This window comes from Notamacropus eugenii, chromosome 6, assembly GCF_028372415.1.
Source record: "Notamacropus eugenii isolate mMacEug1 chromosome 6, mMacEug1.pri_v2, whole genome shotgun sequence".
Lineage (NCBI taxonomy): Eukaryota > Metazoa > Chordata > Mammalia > Diprotodontia > Macropodidae > Notamacropus > Notamacropus eugenii.
The window spans coordinates 256,621,018-256,642,320 of record NC_092877.1 but is presented as its reverse complement, the minus strand read 5'-3'; the positions used below and the strand labels follow the sequence as shown (position 1 = coordinate 256,642,320).

The 21,303-nt window shown below is 36.7% G+C and overlaps 1 long non-coding RNA gene across 1 annotated transcript in view; it reads right to left on the bottom strand.

Moving 5' to 3' along the window:
* Positions 1-4,572: 4,572 nt before the first annotated feature.
* Positions 4,573-21,303, bottom strand: part of LOC140512803 (uncharacterized) — a 166,337-nt gene continuing 149,606 nt past the window's right edge. Inside the window, exon 4 of the long non-coding RNA XR_011969922.1 lies at positions 4,573-5,036. This is a non-coding gene — a long non-coding RNA (uncharacterized lncRNA). The remainder of the gene's footprint in view (positions 5,037-21,303) is intronic.

The window sequence follows — 21,303 nt, the reverse complement described above, 5'->3', positions numbered from 1 at the left end:
CCAGAATATATTCCAAGCCCTCTGATCCTTTAATGTAGAAGTTGCTAAATCTTGTGTTATCCTCACTGTGGCTTTACAATATTTGAACTGTTTCTTTATAGCTACCTTCAATATTTTCTCCTTGACCTGGGAGCTCTGGAATTTGGTTGTAATATTCTTGTGAGTTTTCATTTTGGTAGCTCCATCAGAAAGTTATTGGTGGATTCTTTCAATTTTTATCTTACCCTCTGGTTCTAAGATATGAGGGTAATTTTCCTTGATAATTTTTTGAAATATGATTTCTAAGCTTTTTCTTTGATCATAGCTTTCAAGAAGTCCAATAATTACTAAATTCATTCTCCTTCATTTTCCAGGTCAGTTGTTATTCCAAAAAGATACCTCACATTTTCTTCTTTTTTCCCTCATTCTTTTGATTTTGTTTGATTGTTTCTTGATGTCTCATAGGATATTAGCTTCTACTTGTCCAATTCTAATTTTTAATGAATTAATTTCTTCAGTGAGTTCTTATACCTCCTTTTCCACTTGGCCAAGTAGTTCCCTTTAGTAGATTTGTGTGGCTCTTTTGCCATTTGACCTATTCTATTTTTAAGGTATTTTCTTCATTATTTTTTGTGCCTCCTTTATCAAGTTGTTGACTAATTTTTTCATGATTTTCTTGCATCACTGTCATTTCTTTTCCAAAATTTTCCTCTACCTTCTTATTTTATTTTTAAAATTTTTTTTGAGCTCTTCTAGGACTTTTTTGAGTCTGAGACCAACTCATAATTTTCTTTGAGGCTTTAGATATAGCTGCTTTGATATTGTTGTCTTCTTCTGAGTTTATGTTTTGATCGTCCCTGTCACTATAGTAACTTTCTATGGTCAGGTTCTTTTTTTCTTTGCTAATTTTCTAGCCTATTTCTTGACTTTTAACTTTATGTTGTAGTTGGGCTCTGCTTTTGGGGTGGAGTGGGCACTGTCCCAAGCTTTAGGTTTTTTTGTGTAGCTATTTTCAGAGCTAATTCCATAAGTTTTCAGTTCTTTTAAAGTGATATGATCCAAGGAGAGGTGGGGTCACTGCTTTCCTGGCCTTTGTTCTGAGTCTGTGAGTGATCACAGGCACTCTTTTCCACCCTGGAACTGTGACCAGGATTCCTGCTCTCCTGTGGTATGCTCTAGTGTGCTAATGCTTTCCTTGCCCTGTAACTCTGCCCTCCAATTAAATTGGAGTAATGCAACAGAGTCCTGAACTCATTGCCAGCAAAGGTCCCCTGTAATCTCTATCTGACTAGTTTTCTGAACCCATTACAGTTTTGGTCTGAGAGCCCTGGTAGCCACAGCTTCTGATTTAGTTTCTATAAAGGCCTGCTGCTGGATTGCAGGGCCAGACTTATGCTGGACAGAGTTCCACTCTCACCCCAGTGAGACAGACTTTACCTGACAACTTGTAAGTTGTCTTGGGCTTGAAAATTGCTTTACCTGTTTTTTGTTGGTTCTGCTACTGCAGAATTTGTTTTGAGGCATTATTTTAAAGTTATTTAGACAGGAATTTGGAAGAGCTCAGGTGAGTCCTTTTACTCCACCATCTTGGCTTCATCCCCTCTCCCCAGTAGAGCTTAAGCAATGTAAATCAATTGTCATAACAATGAACAAAAAGCCTTAAAAAACCCACTGTAGGCAGCAAATACTTGAATTAACAAGTGAAGGCATATGGTAGCCTTCTGCAACCTCAGAATATAAATTCATTTGTAAAATCCTTATGCAGAAAGGTGGTAGAAAGTTATGAGCAGTGTCACCTCATAAAACAGGGAGAAGAAGAGAAGGGGAAACCCAGTCTAAAGAAAGCTTGTTAAGAAATGAAACTAAGCAACACCATTTAGGAAGGACTTAAGGATAAAACAGGAATAATGGCAACAAATGAAATAGAGCAAAGATCTGCTAAGAATTTTAAAACAAACATTTTCACCATTAAGAATGGTGAAGCCACAATATTTAAACTCTATCATCTGTATTCCAGATGCTCTTCTAGACCAGTGTATCTCAAATTTTTTTCATCTCAATAATCCTTAAAATCTTAAAAATTTGTAAAGAACCTCCAAAGGGCTTTTGATTATGTGGGTTATATTGGTATTTATTATATTCAAAATTAAAACATCCAAGTGTTATGAAAATAGATCTTATAATCTGAAAGATTCTTGGGGACTCCTTGAAATTCCTATACCACACTTTGGTAAATACTATTCTAGATGAAGTGGAAATGGAACTGAAGAAGGCCAAGAAAGAAAAGTAGATGATTATCTCATTATGTATAGAAGAGGTCTGTGCTAGAAGCCACACAATTTTCAGGTCTTTGGGGGATTATTTCTCAAAGTATTTGAATCAAAAGTAGGTACCAAAGATATTGTGAAGATATTTTTAAAAATATATTTTTGTCTCCTTGATCCAGCTATACTACTACTAGATATATCTCCACAAGAAATAAAAAAAAGATAAAAAAGTCTTATGTAATATATTTAATAATTATGGTAGTTTTTTTTGTTGTAGTAAAGAAATGAAAACCAAGGGAATGCCCATCTATTTTGAGGAATGGCTAAACAAATGGTATATAAATTCATGGGATATTATTGTTTCATATAAAATGATAAAACAGAAGTTTCAGAGAAATCTGGAAAGACCTATATGAATGAAATGAGCAGAACCCATGAAAACAACGTGCATAATAGTAATAATATTTTAAAGACAACTAACTGAGAAGCTTGAGAACTGTAATCAACACAGTGATCAACCATGATTCTAGAGGGCTGGTGACAAATCTTGCCACCTACCTCTTGACAGGTAAGAGACTCAAAATGCATTTTAGGACATACCTAATATGGGAATTTATTTTGTTTAACTATGTGTATCTTTTTAAAAGGAATTTGTTTTTATCTCCATCCTAACCCCCTCCCTCCCCCCAGTGCTGGGGAGGGGTTGACAGAAGAAGAGGCAATAGAAATAGTATAGAAAAAAGAAAAGAAAAAAAAGAGTTGTCAGACCTTTACAAGTAATAAACCACATCAGATTCAGTCTTTAAAAAAACTTGCTTGAAAGATATGAAGAATAAAATCAATTAATTAACAGAAATTTGTCAAACAACTATTTGCTAGATACTGTGAAATTTCTTTTGTTTATTGTCTATTAACACTAAGAAAGTATTTCATTTGGTAAAGTAGAAGTAATGTCCCATGTGTTTGTCAAAATTACACAGATTCCTTGAAATACACAACAGAGATGACCTTATTCAACAAGCCTTTTGCCATTAAGGGAAGGCATAAAGATGAAGGTGTATACTTGCCAAAGTATATACACCCATATACACTAGAACAGAAAAAGTTCCAGTACAGACTGTAATCTGAAGGGCATTCTTTCTGATGAAGAGCGCTTTCAGCTGTCCCTTTTTTCAGGAGAAAGTGTGCTAATTGTGTCAAGCCCCAAAGTATTGTTGAACCTTCTAAATTAGATGTCACCATGGTCACTTGGCTTGGCAAGTCTTTGAGCTGGAACTCAAACAAAGTTCCTGATTCTAGAATTTGTATTCTTTCCATAACAATATGCTGCCTCGCATCACAGTGAAATTCACTAGAAAAGGCAGAGTTGGGATATATATGGCTCATTACCTTCCCGATTGATGAGTGTCTGTCACTTTACTGAGGAGAAGGTTAGGGTTATGGACATGGCAGGTTGGAAACAACCTCCCACTTGGGTCAGCTGAATCCACACAACAGATCAACCACCACCTCCATCTGGAAGCCATAAGGCCAGCACTATATAAACGAGTACAGGGGATTTTTCCAGTACTGATGGTTCTAATTAGCCCCTTCCCCACCATATTGTGAGGTTATTGCAGCCTACATCTGTAGAGGAAAGGCGCTTATGCAGGAGTTGGCACTGTGTGGAGTTCTGCTCCTGTAGTGTCTGGTGTTTGCTCCAATTCTGCCCTGCTATATGAGTGCTTGTTTTCGTCTGGGCCAATGCCTTGGGCTCTGGTCCAAAAGAAATGATTCTCGTTTTCTATGTTACTAGGAGATTGTAGATCCCAGATGATCTGCACCCCTCTGTGGGTAGCAGAAGGGAGATGAAGGATTGTCCAAGTTGGTCAGGTTTATGGGGTGGCAGCCACAAATGAAAAATTGTTCCTGACCTGTTTATCCAGACTTTCGTTTCAGAGTGTCATTCAGAGGTCCCACCTGTCTCCAAGTTCAAGGGAGCTAGTGGAGTAAAGACTGTACCCTTACAATAAGCATTATATATTTTTGTGCCCTTTGAGACCTCCAGGTTAGTCAACAATTTCTGTATTGGGACTTAGTAAAACACCATTTTTTGGAGGGAGTTGCTGTTGGACCTACTTCCTTTCATCATGACTTCAAATCATTTTCCCTCCATTTTAAAACCTAAGTCCATCTTGTCATTTCTGTGGTCAGGGGGTTTGGCAGCTTTGCTTTCCTAAATTATTGAGACATCAAGAAGAAGGCTCTGAAATGAGTGCAGATGTCAGCACCTTCATTTAGAAAAGCTCAAACAGCAGTCATGGAAAACATACCAGTGCCAGAGAGAGGGAGGGAGAGATTAAAGGAAGTCTAGAAACGACAAGTTGGAGCTGGATTCCGTGGCAGTGGTGCATGCACGCACACATAAGAGGATGTCAAAAACATTGAGAAAAGGTGTTTTTTTTTTTTTTTAATATCCAGAGAAGGTACATTTTATCCATTTGTCAAGCCTGGGAGCTCAGCTGCTTCCAATGCATTAACTTTTTTTCTTTTCTTTTCTTTTTTCTTTCTTTCTCTCTTTTTTTTTTGTTCATTTTTAAGTGACTGAAATGATGAAAACGTGTTCCTTGTGAAGTCTGGCCAAAATACATCAGGAGGAAACAGTATCTGTTCACGTGGTGGATTGGAGTTCACATTCTGATGGGGTATTTTCATGTCAAAACTAGTGTCCCAGTAGTTATGAATCCCTATTCATGTCAGCTTTTAATGTGCTACTGAGGACTGAGGGGTGTTGCCTTTTTTTTTTTAATCCTTTGGAAAGGAAAAAAAAAGAGGAGACAAGAGAAGATGTTAGTTTATATAGGTACCTTAACATAAACTTGAAAAATGATGATTTGTCCCATCACCTGATCTTGGTTTGTCCCTCAGAGGATTAACCAAGCTTTCTAAACAGTGCTAAGACTTGACACATTCATTTTTGTGGACTTAAAGCAGCTTCAGGGTAATACTGCACCCCAAGAGGTCTGTAAACTTGTTAAAATATTAAGAAAGACATAATTGTTAAAAGGCCAGTTCTTAAATGAAATCCCTTGTGGGATATGAAAAATCTCCTAAGGGTTCAAGGAAACAGTGTCGCATTGAAGGCCGATGTTGCTCAGTTCATTTAGAAAATACCATAAACTGCTTTACTATGGGAATTTGCTCAAGGAATCTTTCATTAATAGGAAATATTTGACTGTACGCTGCAAATAAAGCAGTGTTTACATAATTTGTTAAGATCTTTCAGTGATTCAGTATAGTTCTTCTTAGGCCTAAGGTAAGCACTATATTAAACACACAATTTAAAATAATATGTGAATATATAATCATGAAATTCCATTGTAAAAAACATCTTTTTGGGGTTTTTCTAAGGTTTGTTTTATGTTACAGTTCTTTTGGTGTCCATGGAATTCTTATCATGCCATAAATTTTGCTGTTCAAAAATGGCATGAGTTTTCCCTCCTTTGAGATCTTTAAGTAGTGACCGGATTAACAAATTTCAGTTATGTTGGAGTGAGAATTCCTTTCAGGTATGGGTGAGACTAGATGGCTGCTGACATCCTTTCCAACATTCAGATTTTGTGATTGTAAATCATTAGAATGGTAGAATCGTTTCAACTTTAGAAGTCATCTATTCTTCAAGGGTTCCCAGTTTCATTCTAAGATAGACTTAGTTTTTAGCGTTACTTAGTGTGTCTTAGGGTTCAGAGAACATTGGTGAAAACTGACTAATACATCCCTCCATCTCACATGGTATACTCAAATTATGGATTGAGCAGGCTAGCTCCCTTCCCTAGTCACTGGGTCACAGTCAAGGGAATGTTGAGGCATTTAGGCATTCCCAATAACTCTTAGAACTGTTACAAAAACAAAGCATTTCTTTGTTTGGAATGCTCTCCTCTCTCCTCACTTATTCTGACTGCAGGTTTTAAAAATGTTAGTGCTTGAAGAAATCATTAACATTATATAGTCCATTGGTAAAATTGCTTTGTTTTAAATTTTTTATAACTGCATTTTAATGTAATTGATTTCCTTTGTAGTTTTATGTATTTTATTCAATACATTTAAAAACACTATTCAAAATAGGGTTACATAGGCTTTACCAGACTACCAAAAGAGCCCATAACACAAAAATGTTTAACAGCTCCTGAACCAGTCTAACTTACCCATTTTAACACAGTCCTGCCTGTCTTTGAAGACCAAGCTCAAGTTCCATACTCTTCTTGAAGACTTTCTTGAGCAACCCATTCTCCAGGACAGTGGTGTCAAACTCAGATAGAAATGGGCCCCACTCTAATCAATAGTGATGTAGAGCATTTTTTCATATAACTACAGATAGCTTTCATTTCTTCCTCTGAAAACTGCCTCTTCATATCCTTTGGCCATTTATCAACTGGGGAATGACTTGTGTTCTTGTCCATTTGACTCAGTTGTCTATATATTTTAGAAATGAGGATTTTATCACAGACACTAATTGTAAAAAATCTTCTCCAGTTTTCTGCTTTCCTCCTAATCTTGGTTGCATTGGGTTTGTTTGTGCAAAAACTTCAATTTAATGTAATCAAAATTATTTGTTTTACACTTTATAATGTTGTCTATCTCTTAAAAATAAATAAAAAATAAAATTATGCTAACTTAAAAAAAAAGAAAACAGTGTAAAAGTTAAAAAAAAAAAAGAAAGAAATGCAGCCCACTAATTCTACATACAGGGATCCCTGTAGGTCACATATTGACTTAGTTCTGAAATGTAATGTAATCTATATTTTACTGTATTGTTATTTATTTGTCTAAATATTTACCAATTACATTTTACATGTAAAATTGAAAATTTACACGTAAAAATTACATTTTAAAATGTAAACATTTCCCAATTATGTTTCTAGTTCTAGCAGCACTTGGAAGTTGTGTTTGACACCTCTGCTCTAGGAGACTGTAAGACTGTAGATTGCAGAGAGGGTAGCAACTTATATGGGTATACCTTAATTCAGCTCCTCCCCCCATATATCCCTTATCTCCTTAAATGGGTGACATGATTCTGGCGGCAAGAGACTATGTTGTCAGTGTCTTTACTAACCCTACAATGCCCTGCTGGGGTTCAACAAACGTTTCTGGATGACAATAATGTATCTATATGTACACATGGGTACCAGCTGCTGAGAGTCTTAACAGTTGATAACTAGCTGCACCCTGCAGACACATTCACAAGCAAGAATATGCTTTGTTGAGATAGGTTACCTAGAAGCAATGATTCCTGAGCTGTGAGACAGACTTTTCTAAGAATGTCACTGTAACGTGTGTTTGTCCTTCGTTGCTGAAGACCACGCCATCATAGAAATGATGACATAACTTATACCTGACTTTGTTTTGAGTGAGGGTGGGCTGTGCAGGTCACCAGCCTCACGTTTTCCTCTACAGCCATCTGAATCCAGTGACCAGATATTCATCAGGATGACTGGAGATGACCCAGGATGAGGCAATCGGGATTAAGTGACTAGCCCAAGGTCACACAGGTAGTGAGTGTCAAGTGTCTGAGGTGAGATTTGAACTCAGGTCCTCCTGACTCCTACACTGATGCTCTATCCACTGCACCACCTAGCTGCCCCGTGTCACTGTCACTGTAATATAAGTTCCTTGAAGGCGTTTTTGTCTTTGTTTCCCTGGTACATAGGACAGTGCCAAGTACATAGTAGGTTTTTAATCAATATTTTTGATTAATTATTGTCAGACAACATGTAGTTAAGGTATTTATATACTGTAGGAGTCCTTACTCCAATTGATCAGTAGTATTCCCAAGAAGAAAGCTAACCATGTCTCTTCCTAAATGATAAGGTATCCCTGAGACATTGGGATGATTTTCTCTAAGCTATGAGGTCAACCCCCTATTCTTGTTTTCCCCAGTATTAACTGCTCTTTGAGGGTTAGAAGGACCAGGAATGTGCAAATTTTCAGCAAATACTAGGCATTCTGATCAAAGACACAATTTGATCATTGCCTTCTGGGAATTTCCAGGCTCCAGACCATGGTTTGGTGCTAGAAAATGCATCATATGTGGGCCTTGAATGGACAATTGCTCACCTTAGTCTCTGTCAATTAGATGGAAGCTTCTATAGGTTCAGTGCAATGGTGCCACTTGCTTACCTTTGCTCTGAGTCTTTACTCACCTCTGTGGTTAAGAGGGAGAACACTGTGGCCCTGTTCTGAGCCTGGCACCTGAGTCCTCAAGCCTCTCTTCAAAGTGCTGTACCCCCAGTCTGGGGCTGAGATGCCAACCTACCCCAGTTTAACTGTTCCTATTCTGATCTCTTATCTGTGGATTAAATTTGTTGCCTTGAACTGAAAAAATGAATTACTGTGATATTTTCTTAAATTTCTCCATCACTGCTGAGTCCAGCTCTCTTTTTTGATCTTTGTTAGAGTAGTTGTAGGAAAAATTGAGCTGCATTGCTTCTTACTAACTTTGTTGTTCTTCCCAATATCAAATAATTATTGATTAGCACCAAGTATAATTTAATCAATTAACACCAATTGACTTATACAAAGGGATATTTCGTGAGAGATACAGGAAGAAGGAAAGTACAAATCAACTTCCTGAAACCCAGAAGCATGTTTTCTCCTCTACCACTGGAGTTCCTGGAAAGACTGGGTTCAAATGTTCATTGATTTCTATAATGAACCAAATTCACTTCCAAATGCAGGATAGCCAATGGATAAGTACTTCCTCCTGGCTACCATTGTTTTACTGCAGGTCATCAGTCTCAACTGCCTGCAATGTCTGCTATGGATTCCCACCCCTGGCCCTCTGATGGCTCAGTCTTCAAGCAGGTCATTGGTACTTCATTAGAATTGGCTTCCAGTCAACTCCAATATGAACTTCTGACCTTTTAAAGCTCACAAGTTCTAAGTTTGTGAGCTAATCACTTCTCAGCTAATACTCCTGCACCTAGGAACAGGGAATAACAGACACAACAGAGACAGAAGCAACAGCATAGTTTTGCACTTCTGGCTTCCTGTGGGATATAAGTGAAACACTGAAACCATTCCCTCACCTGGGAGCCCACAGTATTTATTCCTCCTCATTTGCCACACAGGAAAGAAAGAGATTGAGTTGGCCCCATGGTAGTCTTTCTTTTCCAACTCAGCAGTCAACCAAATTACACATAGTAAGTGGACTGAAAGGGAAAGCATATTCCAAAATGGAGAATGATGCCCAGCAGCAAACTTACTAAACATCAGTATGAGATCCTTGTGCATACTCCCAGAATTGTGCTCTAAATAACCAGGGCACACATTATATAGCGTGATAAAAATTATAGTCATAGTCAACAATCATGTAATGATTTATGGTTTACAGGGCACAAAATACACACACACATACATGTATATGTACATATATATAGTTGTGTAGTTGTTCAGTCATGTCCAACTTTTCATGATTCCATGGACCACGGCATGCTGGACCCTTCTATTCTCCACTATTTCTCAAAGTCTGTCCAGGTTCATGTTAGTTATTTTCATGACACTATCTATCCATCTCATCTTCTGTTGCCCTCTTCTCCCTTTGCCTTCAAATGTTCCCAACACTAGTGTCTTTTCCAATGAATCTTTTCATTGTGTAACCAAAGTAAGCCTCAGATTCAGTATCCGACCTTCCAGTGAATAGCCTGAATTAGTTTCTTAAAGTATTGACTGATTTGATTTCCTTGCTATCCAAGGGACTGTCAAAGGTCATCTCCAGGGCCACAATTCAAAAGCATTGATTCTGCAGCACCTGTCTTTCCTTATAGCCCAACTCTCACAGACATTCATTGCTTCTGGAAATTTTGCTTTGGTTATATGGATCTTTGTCAGCAAGGTGATATCTCTGCTTTTTAGTATACTATACAGATTTGCTATAACTGTCCTCCCAAGAATCAAATGCCCTTGAATTTCATAGCTGCAGTTACCATCTACAGTGATTTTTGAACTGGAGAATATAAAATTTGACAATACTTCAATTTCTCCTCCCTTTATTTCTCAGAAAGTGATGGAACTCATTGCTAAGATCTTTGGGTTTGTTTTTTTCCTTTTATATTCAGCTTCAAGTAAGCTTTTACGCTCTCCTCTTTCACCTCATCAAAAAGCTTCTTAATTCTTTACTTTCTACTATCAGAATGGTATCATTTGCATATCTGAAATTGTTGAGATCTCTTCTGGCAATGTTAATTTCATCCAGCCTAATATTTTGCATGATGTACTCTGCATGTAAGTTAGATAAATAAGGTTAAATATATAGACTTGCTATACTCCTTTTCCAATATTAAACCAATCAGTTGTTCCACGTTTGGTTCTAATTGTTGTTTCTTGAGCTCCATACAGGTTCCTCAGGAGACATGTAAGATAATCTGATTCTCCTATCTCTTTGAGGACTTGCTACATTTTGTGTGATCCACATAGTCAAAAGCTTTAGTGTAGTCAATGAAGCAGAAGTAGATGTTTTTTTTCTGGAACTCCCTTCCTCTCTCCATAATCCAGTAAATGTTGGCAATTTGGTCTCTAGTTCCTCTGCTTCTTTGAAAACCAGCTTCCTATTCTGGTAATTCTTGGTTTACATATTACAGGAGGCTAGTTTGCAGAATCATAAACATAACCTTGTTGGCATGTGAAATGAGTGCAATTGTTTGGTAATTTGAACATTCCCTTGGCATTGCCCTTTTTTAACATTAGGACAGATCTTTTGCGATCCATTGGCCACTGCTGAGTTTTCCAAGTTTGCTGGTATATTGAGTGCAGGACTGTAACAGCACTATCTTTTAAGATTTTAAATAGCTCGCTTGGAATTCTATCACTTACACTAGCCATACTGTTACCAAGGCTTCTTAAAGCCCACCTAACTTGATTTTCCTGGATGTCTGGCTATAGATCAGTAACCACACCATTGTGATTATCTGTGATGTTAAGATCTTTATGTAATTGTAATTCTTTTGTGTATTCTTGCCACTTCTTTTTAATCTTGACTATTTGTGTTAAACCCCTACCATTTTTGTCTTTTACCATGCCCATTTTTGCAGAAAACATTCCCTTGATATCTCCAATTTCCTTGAAGAGGTCTGTTTTTCCTATAGTATTGTTTTCTTCTATTTCTTTGCATTGCTTTTTAAAAAAACCTTCTTGTCTCTCCTTGCTGTGTTCTGGGATTCTGCATTCAGTTGCATGTATCATTCCCTTTCTCCTTTCCCTTTTGCTTTCTTTCTTTCCTCATCTATTTATAATGCCTCATTAGATAGCCATTTTGCTTTCTTCTTCTTCTTTTTCTTTGCTGTATCTTATACAATATTTGAACCTCTTTCCATATTTCTTCAGGCACTCTATCTACCAGATATAATCCCTTAAATCTACTAATCATTTCTACTTCATATTCATAAGGGATGTTATTATGTGCTAAATAGCACATACCTATGTGGTCTGATGGTTTTCCCTATTTCCTTCCATTTAAGTATGAATTTTGCAATAAGATCTGAATTATAGTCAGTTCCAGATCTTGTTTTAACTGAATGTATAGAACTTCTCTACCTTTATATGAATTTTATTATATTTTATTATTATTTATGTAATTTTATTACAAAGTATGTAATAATCTGATTTCTATAGTGACCATTTGGTGATGTTCATGTGTAGAATAACCTTTTGGATTATTGAAAAAGAGTGTTTGCTATGACCAGTGTGTTATCTTGACAAAACTCTCCTAGTCTCTGCCCTTCTTCATTTTGTACTCCAAGGTATATGTGTGTATGTGTGTATGTGTGTGTGTATTATTTCAAAAAAATGCTGTAGATCTTCATAGAACTGATCAACTTTGACCTCTTCTGCATCAGTGGTTGGAGCACATGCTTATATTACTGTGATGTTGAATTTGTCTTGGATTCAAACAGATATCATTCTATCATTTTTGAAGTTATACCCCAGTATTGTTTTTCCCACCCTTTTATTGACTACGAAGCCTACTCCATTTCTTCTAAGGGATTCTTGCCCATAATAGTGTGTATCATGATCACCTGAATTATATTCACACATTCTTGTGTACTTAAGTTCACTGACACCCAAGTTTTCAATATTTCATTTTTCCGTTTCCTGTTTGACCACATCCAGCTTACTTTGGTTCATATATCTTAGATTTCCAATTTCTGTACAATATTGATCATTATAGCACTGGACTGTCCATTTGCCACCGGTGCGTTTGCATCTGAGCTTCCTTTTGGCTTTGGCCCTTCATTAGTACTGGAGCTCCTTGTGGTTGGACTCTGCTCTCTCCCAGTAGAGTGTTGGACACCTTCAGACCTGCGGGGCTAATCTTCTAATGTCATTTCTTTTATTGTCTTAATCATTTCCATGGGGTTTTCTTGGCAAAGGTACTGGAGTGGTTTGCTATTTCCTTTTCCAGTGTATCATCTTTTGTCAGAATTCTCCACTGTGAACTGCCTATCTTGAGTCACACTGCATGGCATAGCTCATAGGTTCAGTGAGATACACAAGCCTCTCCTCTATGACAAGGCAATGATCCAGGAGGGGATACACACACACACACACACACACACACACACACACACACACACACACTATATATATATATATGATGTGTTTTATATATCTCATAAAATTTGATCACATGAAAATGCTATGTATTCCAGGTATTATTGTTCCCATTTTCAAGATGAAAAAACTGACTCAGAGTGTCAGAAAAAGGTTTCAGACCCAGATCAATCAATGAGTCCAAGTCCAATGTTCTATAAACTCTGCAGAAAAATGTAAATAGTCAAGAGTGCAAGTAAAGGAAAAAAAATGGATTGATTTCTATGCCTGAGGACACTTTTTGAAAAGGGAATAAAATATAAGAAGTAGAAGTGAGAAAGACCAGATCACAAGACTATTTACTTACACATTTATCCCCAAGTGAACCCCAAGTGAAAGTACATTTTTGTTTAAAATCATAAACAGCTAACAGCTCCTTTAGTAAATATTGAGTCAAAGTGCTCCATAACCTCATGTCTATATAGCACCTTCCCCCCCACACCAGATCTGTGATTTTATTAGTGGAGGGAAGTTCCCAGTGAGGAATTTCTTTTACCAATGCAAGTCGAGCACCTGCTTTGCAATTTAGAGTCTTGGAGAACTGTTTGAGACTCTGAGAGATTAAATGATTCAGCAAGTGTCACCCACCCATTATGTGTCAAAGATGGGCCTTGAACCCAAGTTTCCTGACACTGAAGCTAGCTCTCTAGATGGCCTCCTATAGAGGCCTATGCTGTCTCTCCTACAGAAGTTACTATTAAACAAAGGACTTCACAATAGCCCAATGATGCAGGTAACACACATACAATTTTATACCTATTTTAGAATAGAATGCAGACAAATACACCACGAAGAGAGTGAGACTCAAACAGGTCAGGGTGCTTGTCTCTGTTTGGTATGTGGCAAAGCTGGTACCTCAGACTCAGGTTTCTTGACCCCTAGCTCAAGGCTCCTTCTCCTCTTCAGGGGCTGTCTCTTCAGTCTCTCATGTATCATTTCATTCCTCAATTATTCATCAGTTGGCTCTGCTGCTGCCGGCAGCATTTCCTCTTTCTTAAAGAGGTTTCTGCCAAACACAGCTATAGTTCCCAAGCACATTAACCCAAAGAATCATTATCTTCAATCCATCATCTTCATTAATATTTCAAAGGATGGACTCCAAAAGATAACATTATAAATATTCATCTTACCGGTCATTCTTATTAAGGTTTTCTTTTCCTCCACATATTAAATATCATTCTTTCTTTCCTTCCAGATATTGAAACATATGTGAACTTTGATAATTCTTGAGTACATACTAAGAAACAGTAAGTTGTACTCTGAATTTTCATTTGGCCTACATTCAGCATCCTATTTAGATGTAGCCCAGATCTCAGTGGTCATTTCTTTTAAAAGAATTTATAACCTAGATATTCTATGTTTGGCTGAGGGAAAGAAAGATTAGTACCAATTTCTTTCTTTTTTTTTAGTACCTAGAATAAATAGAACAGCTAAGATTTCTTGCTCTGCATGTCCCTTTACAGTTTAGCAAAATCAAGAGAGGAAAATTCACTTGCAATTTTGATATGAGACCTGACAGGACAGGGGCTGCAACTCACAGAAAAATCCTGATTGAAAGATTTATCTCCTGGAAGAAATCCATGGAGATAAAGTGGCTAGATAACAGGGGATGGAATAGCAAACGGTAGAAACTGGTTCTTGCGTTGTGTACGAAATGGCATTCTTTTGTTCTTTGTATAAAATATTCTAAATAACAAGCCTCCCTCCCTATATTAATTGGTGGGATTTAAACATGCTGGATAGAAGGCCTACATGCTTCACTTCTGATTGGCCCAGAGACAAAGCTTGCTAGGAGGAAATAATCATTGCACAATGCTTTCTTTCTGGGCAGGCTGAGCAATAGCAGACTGAAACATAAAATGGGAATGGATCTGCAAAAATCATAGCCTGGCATCTGCAGGCTATCGCTTTCAGAAGTAAAAGCACATTATTAAGCCTCAGATGGGCGATAGCATCCTCTGTTTAACCTCCTCTGAAAAGCACGTCAAACCTAAAACCTTCACATTGTAGTTCTCTGCAGTCAAAGATGACGTAGCCGATGGTGTGATTTTCTCTGTACTTACGTGTGGAAGAAAAGACTGATGTGTGCTTGGCAGCTCATGCCAGGCTGATGAATCTATCCTTTGGATAAAGACTAGGGCCTTTGCCTGCAGGGCCTATCATTTTGCAGCCCTGTCTTTTAGCCTGGCTGATAGCAAGAAGTCTTTGTTATTGCAGTCTCATCATTTAGAGCTGATAGCTTTATGCCTATAGCCATGAATATTATACAACTTCTGAGTGAACGTCATTCTCATCTTGGGATCAGCCCAAGGCCCTTAAATGCAATGAGTATCACTGTAATTGTTGTCATTGATTTGCAGGATAGCCCTTGGGAGGTTAACAAGCACGGTAAATATTGAATAACTCCATGCCATTGTAGATGCCTCACTGGGGCAGGAGCTTTGTAGCCTTTTCATTTGGTATTTTGGCTGTCTTTCTGTGAAGAGATCACTTTTTTGATTCTGTTTCCTAGGCTGTGTTCAAATGAGGTCAAATCTGTCTGTCAATTCAGTCTCAAACTCAGTTCAGTTAAGAATAGACATTTTTAAAAAGTCATACGTTAGTGGAATCTCTAAATTGGAACAGAAATTTTTCTTCTAATATCCTTGATATGTAGTCATCAAGCTTTTGCTTGAAGACTTCCAGAGATGGGGAACTCACTCTGTTCTTAGGCAGTCCATTCTATTTTGGGGAAGCTCTAATTATTAAGAGGTTTCTTTTTAAATCATCCTGAAATATGCCTAACAATAATTTTCATCCATTAGTACTAGTTTTTTCCTCTGCAAATAAGCCAGATAAGACAAATCTTTTCTCCACATGGACAACCTCCCTTTTTTTTCTTCTAAATTTCCTTCACTGGGTCTTCATGGGGCATAGTTTTGAATTCCTTCAATGTCTTGTTCATTGTTTTTTAGATATGCTCCAAATTGTCATGGGAACTTTGACCAACTGCATCTCTAAGAGATTAAAAAATAAACAACTTAGGAGCAGGATCTATTAAATTTCCTTTTATTTAATTCAGGGGATAGTTCTCTTGTGATTCCCATTCTATTATTCAACATATTTATCATCCCTCCTAAGTGGATGTCACTTGAAAATTAGATAAACATTCAACCTTAATCTTCATTCAAGTCACTAACAAAAATGATTAACAGAATGGTGCCAAGGACAAGACTCTGTGGTACTTCCTACAAGGTGACATTTTCTGTTATTTATAAGCATTTGGATGTGGTCATTAAGCCACTCTCAAATATACTTAACCATATCCTCATGCAGCATGCATTTTTGCAAGGAAAAAACAAAGAACTATTGTCAAACTCTCACTAAAATATAGCTAAGTTATATCTGTGACATTTCTTTATCAATATAGTAATACTGTAAAAAAAATTAGGTCATTCTTCCATGTCTTGTTCTTAAAGAGACTATGGCAGTTTATAATGATTATTGTTCCCTCCCTTTACTCACAAGGCTTTGCTTCAATCACACTAAAACCCCCTTTTTAACAAAAAGTTATTCCCATTGGAAATTGACAGTTGCCACTCAGGATGAAAATTTACACAATGGATCTCTCCTTCACAGCTCTAGGGCAATGGTTCTCAAAGTTGGTTAGATAAGATGACCTCAAGCTCCTTTATGTTTCAATACGCCACAATTCTACCATATTCTATCAAATCAAAGACTTAATTTCTCAATGTAATGTAAACTTTGATCAACACATTTTTATCCTATCATAAACAAACTTTCCTCAGGTTATTCCTCAGGTTATCCTATCCAAGCTCAAGAGGAGAAAAAGTTCAGTCCTTAAAAATCTAATCGGTCTCAATTGTAGAGGTAAACTGCCAAATCTTTGAAACTAGATTTGCCCTGCCTTTTAGGACTGTGTGATAAGTGATAGCCCTGCAATGTCAGCCAACTAGAGAGAAGGATGACATTTATTACAAAAGGGCCATTCATATCTAGGCACCATTAGCATTGCTATAGGAAAATGAAATTTGCAGATGAAGAGCAGTTCAAAACCTGCTGTCAGCAGTCTTCCTTTGGGAGGTCACCCACATTTCACTCAGATCAAAGATTTGCAATTACAGATATTAATTGCTTTGAAGCTTATCAATCTGCCAAAAGGCATATGCAACCATCTGATGAACTTGTGGTTACCCTCCAATTCAAGCATACCCAAAGTGTTTTTGCTCATCTGGACAAATGTGGAAGGTGGTTTAATGGAAGAAAGCTGGACAGCAGTCAAACATAAGAGTTCCAGTTACAGTGCCACCTTAACTGTCATCACCACCTTACCCTGGGTGAATCACTTCAACTCACAAAGCCTCAGTTTCCACCTCTGTAAAACGGGAATAATAATCTCCAACAATGATGAATGACCATAGCACAATTTAGCCTATACTGGTACACTAGGAGTCAGGGAGACTGATTTTGAATCTTGTTTCATACACATAGTAGCTTAAGCTCACCTTTGGTAAGACTTTTTGAGTTTCCATTCCTTTATTTATAATGTGGAGATAGCAGTAGCGTCTGTCCCTCAGATTTGAGAGAAGTAAAAGAGAGAATGTGGGCAAATTGCTTGGCAAACATTAAAACGCCATAAAAGTGTGAGCTATTATTACTCTTAGACAACCGCTTATCTTCATATTTTAGTGTAAGAGTCAACCAAATGAGGTAGGTGAAAGAACCTTGAAAACTGTAGAGTCATATGCCAATGTAAGTTATGATAATAAGAGGCTTCTGTATTACAAAACTCCATGGCATTCATATGTCATTATTTAAATGATGTGAGGGGAGATTATTGTTCATGTTTCAATTAGTGATGTTTTAGAATATGTCCTAGTATTTCCCTCTACCCTACCCATGATGGTCCAAGGATAAAAAGAGGAAGGAAGAAAAAGCAAAAGAAAAACCAAAAGATTATCTTCTTGTTCTCATCTGCGAAAATTGGAGATTAGGTGAATGTAACAACATTAAATTCTCAAAGTATTTCTGTGATCTACCATTTTAGAAACCTGTGTCTATCCCCAAAGATAACTCTAATTTTCTGGTACATAACAGCAGCACGTATGAGATAGGTCTTGCAAGTATTATGCATCAATTTAAATTTAAATTTAAATTAAACAATTGAAAGATGAGAAAACTGAAGTTCCAAGGATTTCTTAGGATCAGAAAATTAGGACTAGAAAGGATCTCAGAAATTACCTGTCCCAATACTTCTAAAGTACAGATGGTAAGTAAAATAAGGCCTAGTGAGGTTAGGTGAAGTGTCCAAGTGGGGGCGGGGAGGGGAAGGGGAGATCCGAACCCAGTCTTTCAGTTACGTTTGCTTTTGATTGCATAACTACTAAATGTTTAAAGCAGGGTGGGGAATCTGGCCTCAAGGCCACATGTGGCCCTCTAGGTCTTCAAGTGCAGCCCTTTGATTGAATACAAACTTAACAGAACAAATCTCCTTAATAAAAAAGATTTGTTTCGTAAAACTTGGACTTAGTCAAAAGGCCACACCCAAGAACCAAGAAGGCCACATGTGGTGTCCGAGGCCCCAAGTTCCTTACCCCTGGTCCAAAGTAACATGTTCTCTACTGATTTCAAATCTTGTACTTTTCAATTTATTTGCCTGAAATTTTAACAATCCAGTTCTGAAAAGGCATTTTCAACTTGAATTTTGACTTGATCTGAATGATATTGAAGAAGGTTGTATCAGAGGAGTAAACAAATTGTTTAGTTTCTTGATGTTTCCTGTGTTGGAAATTACAGGGTGGGGGTACATAATCCTTTGGGAAAGTTTTATTGTCACTTTTATAAGTTCATTTTATTGCTGTCCGTCATTCAAGCAAAAACATCAGATACAACTTCACTTTGGAGGGTAGAAAATATTTTGTTTGGCCAAAACCCCCCAACCTCTAACACACACACACACACACACACACACACACACACACACACACATCCCTTTTCTGTGAAGAGCAAAGTTGTTATTCTTTTTCTAAGACCTTCACTGGTTTCCAGATTACTCAGAATTTGATTTCTCCTCATAGATCTTCTCATTTACACCCTTCTAGTCCTTCTCTTTATTCTTTTCTTGGCTGTGCTTATTTCAGTCTGAATCAATTCATAAATATCTTTCCATGTTTCTCAAAATTCTTCAAACTTGTCATTTCTAAATGCACAGTAATATGACAATATATTCACATAATATATCTATGTCTATATATTTTTTCAGCAAATCTCTTGTCAGTGGGCATCTACTTTGCTTATATGGGAAGATTTTATACATATATCTTTAAAAAAAATCTAATTATATCATCATTTGATGAAGAGAATGAACTACAGCTTCAAGAGATACCACATGTAGCTTTGAAAATACATGAAGATGGATATTCTTTTTGCTAAATGGGATCTTATTGTAAACTTCCATGTTTTTCTTTTTTTTAACAGTCTCGAAGGTTGATTTCTGGGTCCAAAATGCCTATAAGTAAGATAGAGGCCCTAATTTCTAACTTCTCATTCTTCCTGGGACTTATAATCATTTAATACTTTTCTTTCCAGGTGCTCAGGATTCTGCTCTTGTGTGCACTGAGGTTAAAGCATACCATTTTGGATATTTAGATAATTAGAAATATGCAACAACTTGAGTAGGATCTCAATTGAACCTTACCTTTTTTTTTTTTTTAATGATTGGTGGAAATGAATTATATCCCATCTTTTTTATCCCCAACTAATGTGAAATGATTTTAATGGAACTATTTCTAGAATTCCAGGGAAATGTGACCCCCTTAAAGACAGGAATTATTTTGTTTTTTCTTTGTGTCCCTAGAGTCTCACACATTATTTTCCATAAACTATATACTTAAATGCTTCTTAGCTTAACTTTACAATATTCTAAAGAACAAATTCTGTGATTTTTTTTCTTTTGGAACCCAGAGTTTATAAACAAACAATACATGTACCCCAGTGGTATGTAATAGAAAGTGTGTTACTGATGTGGTCATCAAGAGAGAATGTGAAGAAAAAAAGTGGGCCCAGGACAGATAATTGTCATATATTTAGGAGACATGACATGAATGATCATTCAGGCAAAGAGTCGGAGAAGGAGGAGTGCTCTGACAGGAAGGAGACAGACAGAGACAGAAAGAGACAGAGAGAAACATAATGAAAACTTATAGAGAAGAGGGAGTCATGGGAGGTGGGGCAGGCAAGGATCTGGCAAAAAATATTAAGAGTGAATGAGAAAAAGGTTACAAATTCAAGAGCTGTTAGAAAGGAAAAAGACCACCTCTTCAGCAAAGACTGGAATAAATAAGGAGAGAATAGGGGATTATATCAAGGGATTTGAGATGTAGAGTAATGGAGATGAGGGTAAACGGACTCTATTTTCTGAGTAAAATCTAAGGACTTTGCTGAGACTGAGGAAAGAGAGGGGTGTGAAAGGCGTGAAGAGAGAAGAAAAGGTTGGTAAGAGTGTTGTGAAGTATGAGACAGGGAATCAGTTAAGGAGGAGTAAAAACATTTTCTTATTGTGAATAGATTAAACAAATGTGTAGGGAACACAGTCTGCTGATTCCATGACATAAAGTAACATTTAGCTGCACAGAGAATAATAGTAATTAATATTAATAATTATTAATAATAATAGTAATAATAAATAATAGTAATTAATGACAATGATAATAAACTAGATTAAAACAATTCTGACTTAGACAGGGTAATGGGAAGTGTGAGAAGGCGGATATACTGGAAGACTTTAGTTAGATTAATGTAAACAAAACGAACTTCAGACACCTAGTGCTGATTTTAAAGGAAAAAGAAACCCATAATTTAATGGAAGAAAACAGAAACTTAACTGCTATAACTAACTATGAATGGATTAAACTCACCAATAAAACAGAAAAGAATTTCAGAATAGATAAGGAAGACTGAATAGTTTGCTGAATATTAGCAACTTGTTTAAAGCACTTATTCCAGTCAAAACTAGGAACTGGAACCAAATGTATTTTGCTTCAGTTTTTTTTTTTTTTTTAAGGAAATTCAGTTGTGATTTCAGATAAGGCAGCAGTAAAACTAATACTGTCAAAGGAGATAAGCAAGGGAATCACATTATGCTTAAAGGAGTCACAATGAAAAAAGAATCATTGTTAAATGCATATGTACCAAACAACATAACATCTAAATTCTTGAAGGCAAAACTAAATGCAAAAAATCAGTAGAGTATTGAAAAACAATCATAATTGTTTTTTACTATTTCTTTCAGAGACAGATAAATCTAATAGATAAATAAGAAAGAAATTATATATACTTGAACAAATTGTTGTAAGAATAGATTCAGAAGATCTATCCTGTGATATTTTGAAAGGAAATAATGAGAACATGCATATTTATCAGTATCAAGTGATTT